At 37.1% G+C, this 13992-nt stretch overlaps 1 protein-coding gene across 10 annotated transcripts in view; it reads left to right on the top strand.

Moving 5' to 3' along the window:
* ANK2 (ankyrin 2) overlaps positions 1-13992 on the top strand; it is a 601138-nt gene that overhangs the window by 362144 nt on the left and 225002 nt on the right. The gene's annotated exons all lie outside the window — the stretch shown is intronic.

Here is a 13992-nt window from a genome sequence, read left to right as displayed (position 1 = left end):
TTCTTAGTTATAGTCAAATGTATGATGATATTGTAAGTTGAGCATGTGTTTTAAACCACCTCCTGCAGAGCACTCGACCACTGATCAGAGACCATACAGGTACTTCTGTTAACATTACATGCATTTTCTCTATGTAAATAACTGTATGATATAGTGATAACTACATGTGTTTACCTAGGAGGAGTTTAGGTTCTTTCTCTAAGCCTATGGGCTTCAGAGTTTTAATGCATGGTGAGAACAGTGTCCTGTGTGGAACAGCCTAATGCCCTGGTGTCAAGGGATTTGATGAGCTTGCTGTGCCCATAATGACGGACGATTTTCTTCCTGATACAGGCAATGTCACCATTGCCTAAGACAGAGTAGATTCTAAACATCTAATTACTATTTTTGTGTCCTTAACTCCAATTTGTCATAGATTAGTCTTCTGAATCAGATTTAGAAAGCAAATTTGGGTAACTTGTAGAGTGTACCAAGCATAAGCAATTATCACAGAATAGAACAGAACCAGAGGTTTTAATATTTTGTGAACAGCTATTCTCAATTGCGTATGTTAACAAGGAAATTAACGATGCTATGAAGGATGGGACAAAGTTTTCTGGAAAAATATTTTTTAACCTTTCCATGTACTTGTGTATTTAAATGTTAATACACTATATTTGCATCTTAAAGTCACACTAATGTTTAAGACTATAAATTAATAATTTTGTAAACTATTAATTTTACTATTTTCAATACAAATTTCCTTGTCTTTGTAGGACTTGAAACTTTCCTTTGGGGTGTATGAAGTCTACAAATTAGGCTGGCAACGCTGTCTCATAACTCCTGTTTGCATTGTTTCTCCCCTTAACCTTGATCCTGTTCAAACTGCAGTGCATATTAATGGCATGTCTAGCTGCCCTAAAGCTTGGCTAAACTCAGTAACTTTCCTTGCTCTCTACCTGCTCTATTTTAATGAATGTCACCCAAGCTCCTGTGATGAGGTGGCTGCAGGCCAGTGACTCAGGCATACAGTTTATTTAGGTATAGGCTGTTTTCCTGAAATCTGAGTTTCATTCCTTGTGATGCATTTCTGTGTTCCAGTGGTTTATAAAACTTTTGAAGGAGTCCCTCTCCCAATATGTATAGGTTTCTCCCACTGGAAAGCTGCTAAAAAGCAGGCACATCATTGTAATGCAAAAGTAAAGCAAGGAAGAGTGCAGCTCACTTAGACTTTAAAGGCTGCACAAGCACCTGTGGCGTATCAGCATATTTTGTAGACTCTCTCAAGTGGGGACCAACCTGCAGGACAGAACACCAAAGGCGCACTTCTGTTGCAACAAGCAGTGTATTGTAGCTGAGTATAAAACCTTCTCACATTCCTGCACACTAAAGCGCAGGAGAGTTAAATGGGATCTTTGTGATTGTCCATATCCTGAAGAAGCAGTTTTTCTCTATGTGAACCCACATGCATTTTCATAGGAGATTCAGGGATAAAAACACAGCTGGGCAAGATATAAGAATGAAATGTATAGACAAGAGCTTTAAGGGTTCAAAGGCTTCCCCCTCCACTTTCCTCCTTGAGTTCAATTATCATTTAATACCATGAAGTAAACAGGTCAAGAATTTGACCTACCAGAGTAGTAAAGTTGACCAGGAAAGTGTCTCTACCATATAAAAGAAAAAATAGACTACTACTCTGAGATGTTACAACACTCAGCCCATAAATGCTAATACAACTTGATTAGAGGGTTTTGTTTTTTTCCTAGTTAGCTCATTTTGAAGTAGGTTCTTCTCTGAGAAAGCTTATCCTTGGAATTCTGTTCCTAAGGCATGATATGTATGTATATGTATGTACATATGTATCTATAGTCTATACATCTACATTTTTCAAAGTTTTATTTCCATTTTTATATGTGTTTTGATAATAATAATAATATCTACTTCTCCCGTCCTGAGTGTTTAATATATTGAAGTTAGAGTGTTACAGTTTTACTGAAGTATGTACTTCAAATGTACTTAAGGGAGGGATCATTTTAATAAGATTTAACAAAGGGATGGATCCTTTTCATAAGTGTGTGAAATTGAAAAACAAATTCTGTAAATTAAAAAGTATCGAAATTTAAAGTATAGGATCATTTTGCAGCACTACTTTGTACCTTCCAACTCCAGCCTGAGGCATGAAGGCACTGTCTCAGCCAGAAACGGCCCACGAAATAGATGGGCGCCTTTGGGATCCAACATTAGACCCGATGTGGTTGCAGAGACTGGGCTCAGCTGGATATCACATAATTACCTTATCACCGATGTAAGAAACAGTCAACGCTGGGGTTTTTATTGGGCCATGGGGAATTTCAGCAGCCATCAATACTTGAGAATCAAGCCATCATCTCTTCTTGGCCAGCATGGTACCCTTCACTGATATTGATCATGGGACCGAGATTCAGTGTCAGGAAAAGAAAAATGTGATGGACATACCTTGGAAGTTGTACGACCCACGACCCTCTTCCTGGCAGCCCTCTAGCAAGAGAGAGGCACTAGCGTTTTGATCACACAGACAAAATTTAGCCGTAAGTGTTACTCCTCTTTAGTGACAACATGTGAAGGAAAATGAAGTTATACTGTGGGAGTAACATAATTTTCAGTTGTCTTGAGATACAGGGGAAGGTACAAGGACTTGCTTCTAAATGGTTGGTAAGTGAGACAGGGGAACAGGAGAAGCTTCTTCTGAGGATGATTTCATTGTGAGCTACCACTGAGTGGAAGTCTGAGGAAGTCTGACCCATTTGTCCTGAAATTAAGGATGAATGGAGGCAGCCAATGGGATGCCAAGAGAAGTAAGAACATATAGGCTCTATACTTGTTTTTTGCAATTATTTGTTGTTTATTTAATTCTCACAGTAAGATAGATATTTTCAACCTCATCTTTTAGGTGAAGAAAATGAGGCTTAGAATGATGAATTCATTTGTCCCCAAATCTCACAGAAAATAAATCCTTGAGTGAGAGACAGATTCCAGATATCTCATTCCAAAGCCTATGCCTGCTCTCTAACCCATACTATGACACAATATCCGATTTTGTAATACTTTTAAGTTCAACTGTAGAATAGATAATAGATATGATTTGGGGCCATCCAATCCAAAAAAAGAATAAAGGTAAAAATAAATAATCATAGCTAACATTTCCTGAACAAAGCTATGTGTCAGGCACTGTGCTAAGCACATAAGATGTAGCAATGTATTTAATCTGTCAGCAATACCATGGGGTAGAAATGATTACGACCCCCGTTGTCAAATGGAAAAAGTAAAGTTTAAAAAGGAAGAAAGAGAAAACTTTGGATAACCTGTATCTGTACTTCTCCATCTTATGACGCTAGAGAGAAAAGTATCTGTGATCTGGATTATAGATCACTAAGATACACAAAAATATTTCTAAGATTTCAGGGAACAAAGCAAAATGCATAGAGGGACCTCTTAAGAGTCATAATATAGTTTATACTATAGTATAGTAAGGTCTTCAATAATAAGATTAAAGGAAGAAGGAGAATGGTTAAAATTATCAAGTGCTCAAGTCCGACTCACATCTCCAGCAATCAAAATAGCTTCACAGCAGATGTCTAAGTCCTGCACGTCTTCCACAGGAATCTGTTGTAAGAGTGGAGGACAGATGAGTTAGGTCTCATAGATCCAAAATATCAAATGGTTGGTTAATTGGAAGTCAGCTTATCAAACTGCAGCTGGAGATAGTTCTCAAATTTCTTGAAAGTTAGTTTTTTCACTGGGCCACAGGGAGCACCCAAACATAAATACAAAGCAAACTGGAAAAGGAAGGCCACTGAGGTATTGTTGACTCCAGACGCAAAAAGGTGGGCAGCACAAGGAGGTCTTTGAGTGCCATTTCTGCTTTGCTGAATGGTGAGGTCAAGGATCTGTATGATATCTTTCTAACATAGAGAGATCGATCCTCCCTTATCTTACTGTGGGATATTAATAAACTGAACTATTTTGGGTTCCAGAGCCAAGAGAAGGAAACTTAGCAGAAATGGTTTTTAACATTTGATCCCCAAAGCGGCTAAAATCGAACGTTATTAAAATAGAACGAACATATTTCAGTAAAATTGACATTTTAAAAATGTCAGTGGTTAACGGAGGCTAGATTTATACTTATCGATGATTCTTTTTTAGGAAGAATTTCCATAACATGCTTCTTAGTCAACCAAATAGAACATGACCTATGTGTTTATTGAAATTTGACAAAATCTGATTAGTATCTTGCAGTAGAGTCCTTTGAGTTATCAAAATATGAAGTCAGAAATAAATGTTATTACCATAGGCATTTAGAAATTGGAAAATTTCAAACTTCCGAAGTGTCATAAAAAAAGAAGGCAAGAATTTGAATTTTTATGGTGCTCCTTTTTACAAAATGCACATTTACCGCAGTTAACATATATCTGAGTCACTGATGTCTACTAGTGGTTAAAATTGTAGAATTCCACCTAATCACTTTAATTAGTTGTTTTTTATGAATGAAAGTAGGAAATGCACATCTTTTCTATGAGTACTTACTGTACATTGATTCATGAATTTGCTATATTATTGGTTGTTGTTGTTTACAAAAGGTTAGTGTTTGCATTAAAGGTAAGACATGTTAGAAGTAAGGATACATGTGAAGAAATAAAGAGAAACAGTGGAGAAGAGGAGGAGGAAGTGAGTGGCACAGACTGGAGGCAGTGTCAGAGAAGGTCTTGGCTGCAGAGAGGTAATGGCTGTGAAGAGGGTTAGATGTGACAGTAAGTGCAGGAATCTATTGATGACCTATTATTATCAATTTTAAAAAGAGCCTATAATGCAAGAGCAGAGAGCAGCTGTACAGGTGGAAAGAATGGAAGGAAAAGAGGTTTCTACCACACAGAATACCTTGGAGGCCCATGATGTCCAACCTGCAGAGCTGTGTGTGTGTGTGTGTAGACATCTATTGTCAGAGTAATCTATTTTACCTCTAGAGAACAATCACTGCATTTGTCTGGCATTAGCAGTGATTCCTCTCTGTGGAGTTTGGGTGTGGATGAAATATCCATGGTGTGATCAATTGTCTTAAAACCATCTTCTGGCTTGTGGCTACCAACACTCTTGTGGTCATTTGTATTTTTGGTCTTTTCACCGTCCTCACATTCAGATGATTACCAGTAGGTTCAGTGCCTAGACCATTTCACTACAAAATCAAACATCTGAAAAAATAATCACATAGGAGCTGACAGAATAGTAATGTGAACAAAACTAAGGAGCATTTCCTGATAATTGAATAGATAGCTGCAGACTGCCGTTCTCAGAGATTTCTTGGAGCATTTCTGTGTGTATATCAGACATATTACACATTTGTCTCTTTTTATTTAAGTGATATGTTTGGGCCTGGCATATAGTGCTGAATAAATATGGAATGAATGAAATAAATGTTTGCAGAGCAATCTTATTTTAAATGTGTTAGGGAAGAACTTTATTTTTTATATATTCGGTAATTAAATATGGGTGTCTGCTATATTAGAGGCATTATCAGAAGCACTAGAGACAAACAGAAAAAGAAAATATGAAGAGCTCATACTCTAGTGAAGGAAACAGGCACAAAAAGAGCTGATTACAGACAGTGCAGTGTAGCTGTCGCTGTGATGACTCCATGTTCACAATAGGCCCTTAATCCTGGCCAGGCAGGGCTTCCAAGAGAAGTCTTGTCAATACACAGGGAGACAGGGAGGTGGTCCCGATGGAGTATTAGTTGTTTATAAAACTCCAGAAGAAATTACAAGCGAACAGGTTAAGATGAGGGAGGGAGGGGGTTAGATCCCGCAGGACTCTGTATACTGCAGTAAAGATTTTCCCTTTTATCCTGAAGATTATAAGAAGTGCCCTGAACAGGTTTAAGCTTTGAAAGATCACTCTGGCTGTGGTGTACAGAATGGATTGGAATAGAGCAGGACTAGAAAGAGGAAACTCTTTATGAGATGGTTATGCTCAATCAACAGAGAATTAATTCCTGACCTAACAGAGTGGCAAAGGGATGGAAAAAAGTTGACCCCTCAGGACTGGGTGTAAGAAAAGGGAATATCAAAAACATCAGCATTTCCAGTTTAAGCAGCAAGGTGTGTAGGGGCGCTTGTTGGTGAGAAGACAAGGTGAGGAGCAGGTTTCGGGAGGACAGTAGCTCAGGGGAGAGATTCTTTATTGACCTGGAAAAGCTCTGAGACGGTTTAAATGCCAGCTCTAAAGATCTAGTAGAAAGGAAAAACATTTCTATTAAAAAGATTTTAAAAATAACTCCTCTTAAAAGGAAAATTCTTAAGTTTTAGAAACAGGTCTGTATTTTCTTATCATATTTACGTTCCTTCCCTTCTTATCTTCTGCAGAGAAGATACATGATACATTGACCTCATAGAGTGATTTATAAACTTATAACTCTAAAGATTATACACATACAAACATTAGCATGAGTCTATTTACTGTAGTTCATTATTATACGCATGAGAATAAATTTCAAGATGGCCACAGACAGTGCTCTGTCAAGTATTCATTTCTTCTTCATTTTCTTTTAATGTAGGTACTGGGGATTGAACCCAGGACCTCATGCATGCTAAGCATGTGCTCTACCACTGAGTTATACCAGCTCCTCCTCCCCATATTCATTTCTTAACAACATATGGCGAATAACATTGTAGCTTGCAGGACATAAGACCACACTGACACAATTTTGGAAAAACTGAATTAATGATATTAATTTTATGTTTTTATTTTTATATTCCCATGGTTTTTGATTGCCTGTAAAATTATTGTTGTCAAAAAAAAAAAAAAGTAGAGGACAATTAAAAACTTTTCAAAATTCTCCCATTTTCCAGGGAGAACAAGTGACATAGAATCAGGATATTTATTCCAATATGAATAATATGTGAAAGATTATAAACATTTACACCTTAAGGTGCACAGAATAAATTTGCTCTAGAGAGATCTTGAAATACAGCCCTAATTAATTATCAGTTGGACAATAAAGTTCAGGTTCTTTCTGGTACTCCAAGTGTTCACAGTCTTCGAAATAAGCTGAATTTAGCCTATCATTTTATAATTGCAGTTCATTAATTCTTGATTAAATGCACACTCAACATGCAGCTTTTAAAATACTAGTGATACCATATTTTACAATCAGTCCCTGAGGTAAGTACAGCACACCTGGATGAACCTACTTGATTCAGTGTTTTAACACAGTGCAAGGAAATCAGTTACCATCCTCATAATATATCAGTTTTAACGGTAATTTTGATAAATACTCATATCTGTTCCAGTTTGAACCAGTATTAGATATTTATTTTGAACTTGAATTTGTTCTTGAGTGATCAATGCCTGTCTATAGCCTGGCAGTGTATTTTAAATGTCTGTGTCTCCTGCTTCATTGCAAATGATCTGTGTGTGTGTGTGTGTGTGTGTATGTGTGTATGTGTACCTGTGTGCATTTATTTTGTTTGGAAAATATTATTTTAAAATAATTTGAGACCAACAGATTAAAATATCTGATTACACTGAACTAGACTCTGTTTTACAACTGAAGACATTCTTTCAGTAATGACAAATGTATCAAAACACTTAAACCCTTATATTATATGTCATAACCCAAAAAGTTAATAAACAGTGGCTATTTTTCTAGAACCTCTAGGGTGACTGTACTAACTGAGAATATAAATGCATGTAGCTTAATGCCTGTGAACCATCAAAGGGAAACATTGTCCAGATACTGAGTGAAGTGGGAATTGAGCAGTATGGTAGGGATAAGTGAATTTTTATTTGCTGGTCTCAGTCATGGATAATTCATTTGAGCTTAGGAGTGGGGTTTCCAATATGCTTAATTGTCAGACATTATTTGGAGAGATTGATCATAAATTCTCATTAGGACAGCACTTCGGTTTATCTTGTCCTAAAGCTCAAGTCCCATGTCTCACCGCTGTGGCATGTGAGAGACCTCTTTGATAGATATGTCTAGACAATTGTGGCATCAACATACAGAGCAGAGCTGGTCAGCTTTCTCCTCAGCCACTGAGAACGTTGCCCCTTCAAGCACTAGACTTTCCCCATTAACTGAGCTACAGTTGCACCATGCACCATTCGTTCATTGGAAAATCACCTTGACAGAGTACTTTTCAGATTGCCTCTATCAGCTGTCTTCCTCCTTTACAGATGGAAACTTACAAGGAATGTCAGTGAACTAAAACACTGACTTACGTTTCAAAACGTAACTCTTAAAGCCAGATTATAATGGCGCCCCCTTCCTGCTTTTTGACTTTCATCACTTGACCCTCTCTATAAACAAAGCTTGTCCGGAACCCCTGCTTTAGTAGTGAACCTTTTTCTGAGTATTTTGTACACACATATTTTTCTTCAGAAAAATTGGGAGTGCACAATGGCTAAATTGTTTTATTCTTGTTGTGTTTCAAAATCCAGTTTAACACGACAGCATAGAATTAGTCAAATGGCCCTTTAGGCTGGCTTTGCACTCCCTCCACTTCTTATCTCACAGTCTCTTTAATGTCAGGCAACATTTATCGAGGGCCCACTTTGTGGTGGGCCTTGTGTGGAGGAGCCTCCAGAAAAGTTGTTAGCACTGTTTACTGAAGAATGTCCTCTTTTATATACTAGAAGTCAAGAGACAGCAGTCTGCAATGGAAATAATAGCTGGCAGGAACGTAAAATTAAATTGGCTAATTGATGTTTGCGGGCACATAAATAGCCTGGCAGTATTCACTTCAGTTAATTTGTGTACTGCATAAACAGTAAAACTCCTTTGTACTGACCTCAAGTGGGAAAGTTATGCGTTAATATAGGGAATCGAGTGTAGATCTATAAATTATGCAGCAATTGTCCTGATCGATCAATTATATAACAGATCCAACTAGTGAAAATCATTACATATTTAACTTTAGCCAAAGAAATGATATTGAATGTACCCAGACAAGGGGGAAAATAACATGCCGCCTCAGTTGTTGCATAAAATGTTCCAGTTGTATTTCCACAGGTCAGTGGTTCCCAAAGTTAGAAGAACTTGTCCTTGGTTTCATGTGGTTGGGCATGGAGAATTTTGCACACAATTGGAGTAATGAAATATGACTCTAATCAGATAAATACATTTGACCAAAACAATCAGTCTTCAATTATGGTTACCATGGTGAAAAAAAAAGAGGGAGACGGTTTGTAATCTAAGCAGATTTCTAAATTCAGCAAATGTAACATAAATCTTACATATTAGTAATGATCTGCAAAATACAAAGTGCTAACTAAATATCATGTTAGGACAATTTATTTTGCACATGCATAGTTTAGGTTGAGAGAGACTCTACACTGATTTTTAAAAATATGTGTGATAGATATTCTTGAATAACCCTTACAACTTGGAAGAGAGGGAAAATTTAATTTCCATGATTCTGAGTGAAACTTTTTTTCTGATGTGCCACTTTAAAGACTTCTGGCAAAATATTTTTTTTTAAGTATGTTTAATATGATAGCACTTGCCCTTTAAGAACACATTTTTAGTCTGAGGAAGAATAAAACCCCTACTAGCTTATGCAGTTGGTTTGCAAAATCTTGTTCTACAAGGTCCTATAAAGCTGTCTTACTATGTCAGTTTTGGTGAGCGAGCTCATTCCAGGTGAAGGTTGTTTTACAAATTATGAGGTGTAGAAAACTGGCAGGGTGTGGTTTCCAAAATGTTTCCAGGTTTGCAGTGGGGCTAGTATTCAGGAATGGTGGAGTCAGAGCAAAAGAGGCCTCATCTTGAAAAGAGCTCCTGGTTACCAACCTAGAGATTTTCATATTTCACACTGTGGTCCTTTCATCTTCCCTCATGAGTCTCCCAGGGAAATGCTACTGAACATAGTCAGCTCATAGAACCAGAGATGCATGATGTGCAGATGCTGAGTAGTTCTAATCTTTTTTTTTTTTTTTTTTTGCTTTTCATGCTAATGAACTAAATAGATGGTTAGCTTCAACTACCACCTTGTGTTAGATGTATGTTTATGTTAACAGTTCTGTTTCATAGAAGTAAAGAACTTCAGAGCTGGAAGGAATATAGAAATCATCCAGTCTCATCCCCTTATTTTAAAAAAGAGAAAATGAAAGCCCAGACTTGGTGGAGGCACACAGATCCACCCAGGTAAATTAGTGGTAGAACCAAAATCTGGGATTCATTACTCCTCTCTTAGAGATCTTTTTACGCCTCTGCAGGACCTGTGATCTAACTCTTCAGGTTAAATTATAGAACTGAGGCAGTTATTTCTTCTCCAAGGTGTTAGTTTTCTGATGTTTCTGTAATCATTGCTTCTTCTTAAAACTGTAGTGGATGGTTTTCAGATTTGCTGTCATAGGGACTTCAGCCTCTACTTTCAGATTACAGCTGAGATAGAGCTAGCTTTTGCTTTCAGTCCTTAATCACCTCTCTCTTTTGATGGATTTGAAACAGCAATACAGATGAAATAATAACAGTAAAATTGCCTGGGAATTTAAGAAGATATTGCAAATATGTCACATCGTGGAGGTTTTGAATTTCACTTTCTAACTCATGCACCACATTCAAGTGTCCTGCTCTAAGTGTGGCCAAACATGCAAATATTTGCTTTCTGAGTAATTTGCCCTAATGACTTTGAAGCATTTTTGAGAAACAGTGGTGACATTGTTCTGCCCAGGCAGAAAGCATATCCCTTGCCATGTCCACAGAGATTCCAGTAGTCTGCTGGCACATTATTAAGGCATGGGTGCTGCACAGTATTTGCTAACCTTGCCTTCTAGGCAACACAATGTTAGGTATATAGGTTGTCAGGTCATCCAAGCCTTTGTGACAAACCTGCCTGGTGGCCACTCTTATTTCTTAGTGAAGCACTAGGAGTCAAACTGGAAAGGTCTTACCTTCTGAAGTAATGCCCTCTTCGGTGGACCCCTCTCACCCTTAGTTTTGATCAGGCTGAAAGCATCAGATCATTGGCAAAGTTTGGAGACATCACAAATGCGAAAACTTCATTGGAAGTTCTGTTTTCATGGCTATAGTATCTTCTAGTCTACAGTTTAAATCTGTTTAGCCAGCAAAGAGAAAATTTCAGCAGTCACAGGAACAGCAGCGGTGTGTACCTGTCTTTCCTTTGCGCATTCTTGTTTAGGCATTCAACTTTAGCAGTGGTACCACTATGGGAAGTGTTTTGGGCAGCACTAATAATAGCAACATGGATGTGATAGTAAACAAGCATGAATTTTCTCTATTAGGGAACGAATGAGAAGATTTTCCTGGGATGAAGAAAAGAGAGAAGGGTAGACGAAGACTAATTGCTCATCATTTAGAACAAGTGTCTTTTAAGACTTGTCAACATGTTTCTTGTTTGGTTCATAATTCAGTGTACTTTATAAACGTTTTTTTTTCTTTTGTAGCAAAGCACTACAAATTCCTTTCTAGGAAAATTCACCCCAAACAGGGTTAATATGTTTTCAAAGGCTTAAAGTTTATTGCAATCTGGAAATAAATGGAAAGATCTGTCCTGCTTAAAATGTTTATAATGATCAAATCTGTTACTGTTAATGTGTAAAAGAAGAAGTTTAGGGCAATGAAGTCCAGTTAAACATTGATGGTATGAATCGTGCGCCCATCTGTGGCTGCCTTTTATTCATTTACTTAACAAACATTTAATCCTATTGTGTGTATTTCACCTCAGTGAGAAGGTCAGTGAGAGAGATGAGGCATTCTGTGTAAAAAGAGTACAAGTTGATAGTGGTGCCAACTTCATTCGAAAAGATAGAACAAATTAAGAGACTAACATAGGGGTAATTAAGACTTTCAGGGGAAAGTGAATTTTAGGAGGAGCTTTGAAAAAGACAATGGACATGTACTGATGGAGGAAGGGAGGGGCATGCTTGGCTGAAAGAGAAGCAAAATCGACGGCACAGTGGTAGAATGGGTCACGTATTAACGAGACAGAAACATGCCAGGAAACAATTCATGCTGTTAAAGCACTGTAAAATTAGTTATCAAGCACCTAGGAATATCATTCCCTAATCCGGAGTAGTTAGGTATTCCTTTTACGTGTGTAAGTACAGACTTTCAGATCTCAGCTCAATGAGGGGAGGAGGCTAGAGAGAAATTTTAGGGTTCACTTCCAGTTTTTAAGTTGCATGATTCTACATGTAAAGACTGCTGAATATTAAATTTCTTGTTTTAAAAATAGTCAGCTAACTGATTCTAAAGGTGGGGGGAAAGGTGCCCCTCTTTCAACAGCTGCCAAAATCTTGGTTTATATTTTGAATGAAAGAGTTCATATATATTCAAGAAGAAGCAGCCATTGTTAAGGCTTTGTAAGGCATTGTAAGGCTTTAAGAACCTTCTTCTAGAGAAGATAGAACAATTAAAAACACATCCTCTTAGAAAAGTTTATAACCACATCATTAAACATCATAGCTTACTTAATTCGGACAGTACGTGGTTCAAGTATGTGAAACATTTGATGAGAATTACCATATTATGCAAAATCATTACCTTAGTCTATATAAGAATAATTCAGGCAACATAGAAGGCTTTGCTAGAGACATCTCAGCTGCCAGTCTAATCTCATTACGCTATTGAAGCTCCATCGTTTTGAATACTTTCACCCCAACCTTTAACATTTAAAATGTTTAGGTTATGCTCCTCTTTAACATGAATGGAGAAGTTATGTTCACACCCTGCCCCCCATGTTGTCCTAATATTGTAGGTTCAGTCAGTACATTTCTAAAAAGAGGTTTAAATGATGCTTTCACCTATAGCTGAAAGGTAAAAAATATTTCCACTGAATGCTGATAATGCCTTTCAGAAATTGGAGTTTAGGGCTCTAGTATTAAGTAACATCCCCTAAGCTCATAAACTCTGGGATAAAGGGTTATTCAAACAGGATTGGTAAAAAAGCAACATGGGGGTCCTTACAGAAATCAAGCAAACATGATTTAAGTTCATAGGGCTTTGGGCAGCAATACAGAGTGATAGACTATTACAGGAATGCTGTTTTTAATGAAAAAAATGACAAAGCATTTCTAGTTTTTTCAAAAAGTGACAAATTGGAAAGGTGAGTTCTAGTCTATCAAATGTAATGTGGTTAATTTCTAAGTATCTTCCACTTCCTATTTTCCCCAAATGATTGATTTCAATTCAGTACACTTCATAAATATTTAGCATTTAATACAGAGCATGTAGATGGGTGATACAGAAAATCTAAGTCTGGACCCTACCAGTGAATAGTTTAAAACCTATCTAGCAGAGAAGATATGCACACACAAAAGAAATAACCAATGAGGAACGACAGCACTGTTAAAATAATTCTATACATAATGTTACAGGGGAAACCCTGAAGTGGGGGGAATGAAGTTCAACCCATTATGGTCTATAACAAAGTCTTGATTTTTTTCAAAAATCTACCATATATTTGCTGTGCTCACCTCATGGGAAATAATTTCCTTCAAAAATCTGTAATATGGTTTCAAAGCTAGTATGTATGGTGTTGAAAGTCATTATTTTTTTTTTAATAGAGCTGAGGGAAACATTGTCAAAATAATAAAAAGTAACAAGAATTATAAATGAAGCCAAGTGCTTGTTCTCATTGGAACCATCATGAATAATGAAAAACTATGGATAATTTATAAAATTTAAAACATCCATATCAGTGTAAAATGAACCATTTTGAGTGATGTATTTCCAATGAGTTTTAAACGCTGCAAGGATGGCTAATTTTTTTCTGCAAATGATTATGAAAAAAGAATAACGAATAATGTATGTAAGCCAAGTGGATGCTTCTTGGTTTAAGCAATTACAAGAGTAGTTTTTACCTGTCATGCCGGTGAAGCGAGGTCATTAGCAGCTTTAGTGTTCTGTAGAAAGACCAAGAGGGAGAAACTCAAAGGCATTCACTGAGTCATGCAAAAATTCTCCTATGTAGAGACGTTTACACAGCAGGAACTTAAGTCCATGTGTAAAGCAGGCTG

This window comes from Camelus bactrianus, chromosome 2 (assembly GCF_048773025.1).
Source record: "Camelus bactrianus isolate YW-2024 breed Bactrian camel chromosome 2, ASM4877302v1, whole genome shotgun sequence".
Classification (NCBI taxonomy): Eukaryota; Metazoa; Chordata; class Mammalia; order Artiodactyla; family Camelidae; genus Camelus; species Camelus bactrianus.
This window is presented reverse-complemented; position numbering and strand designations above follow the sequence as displayed.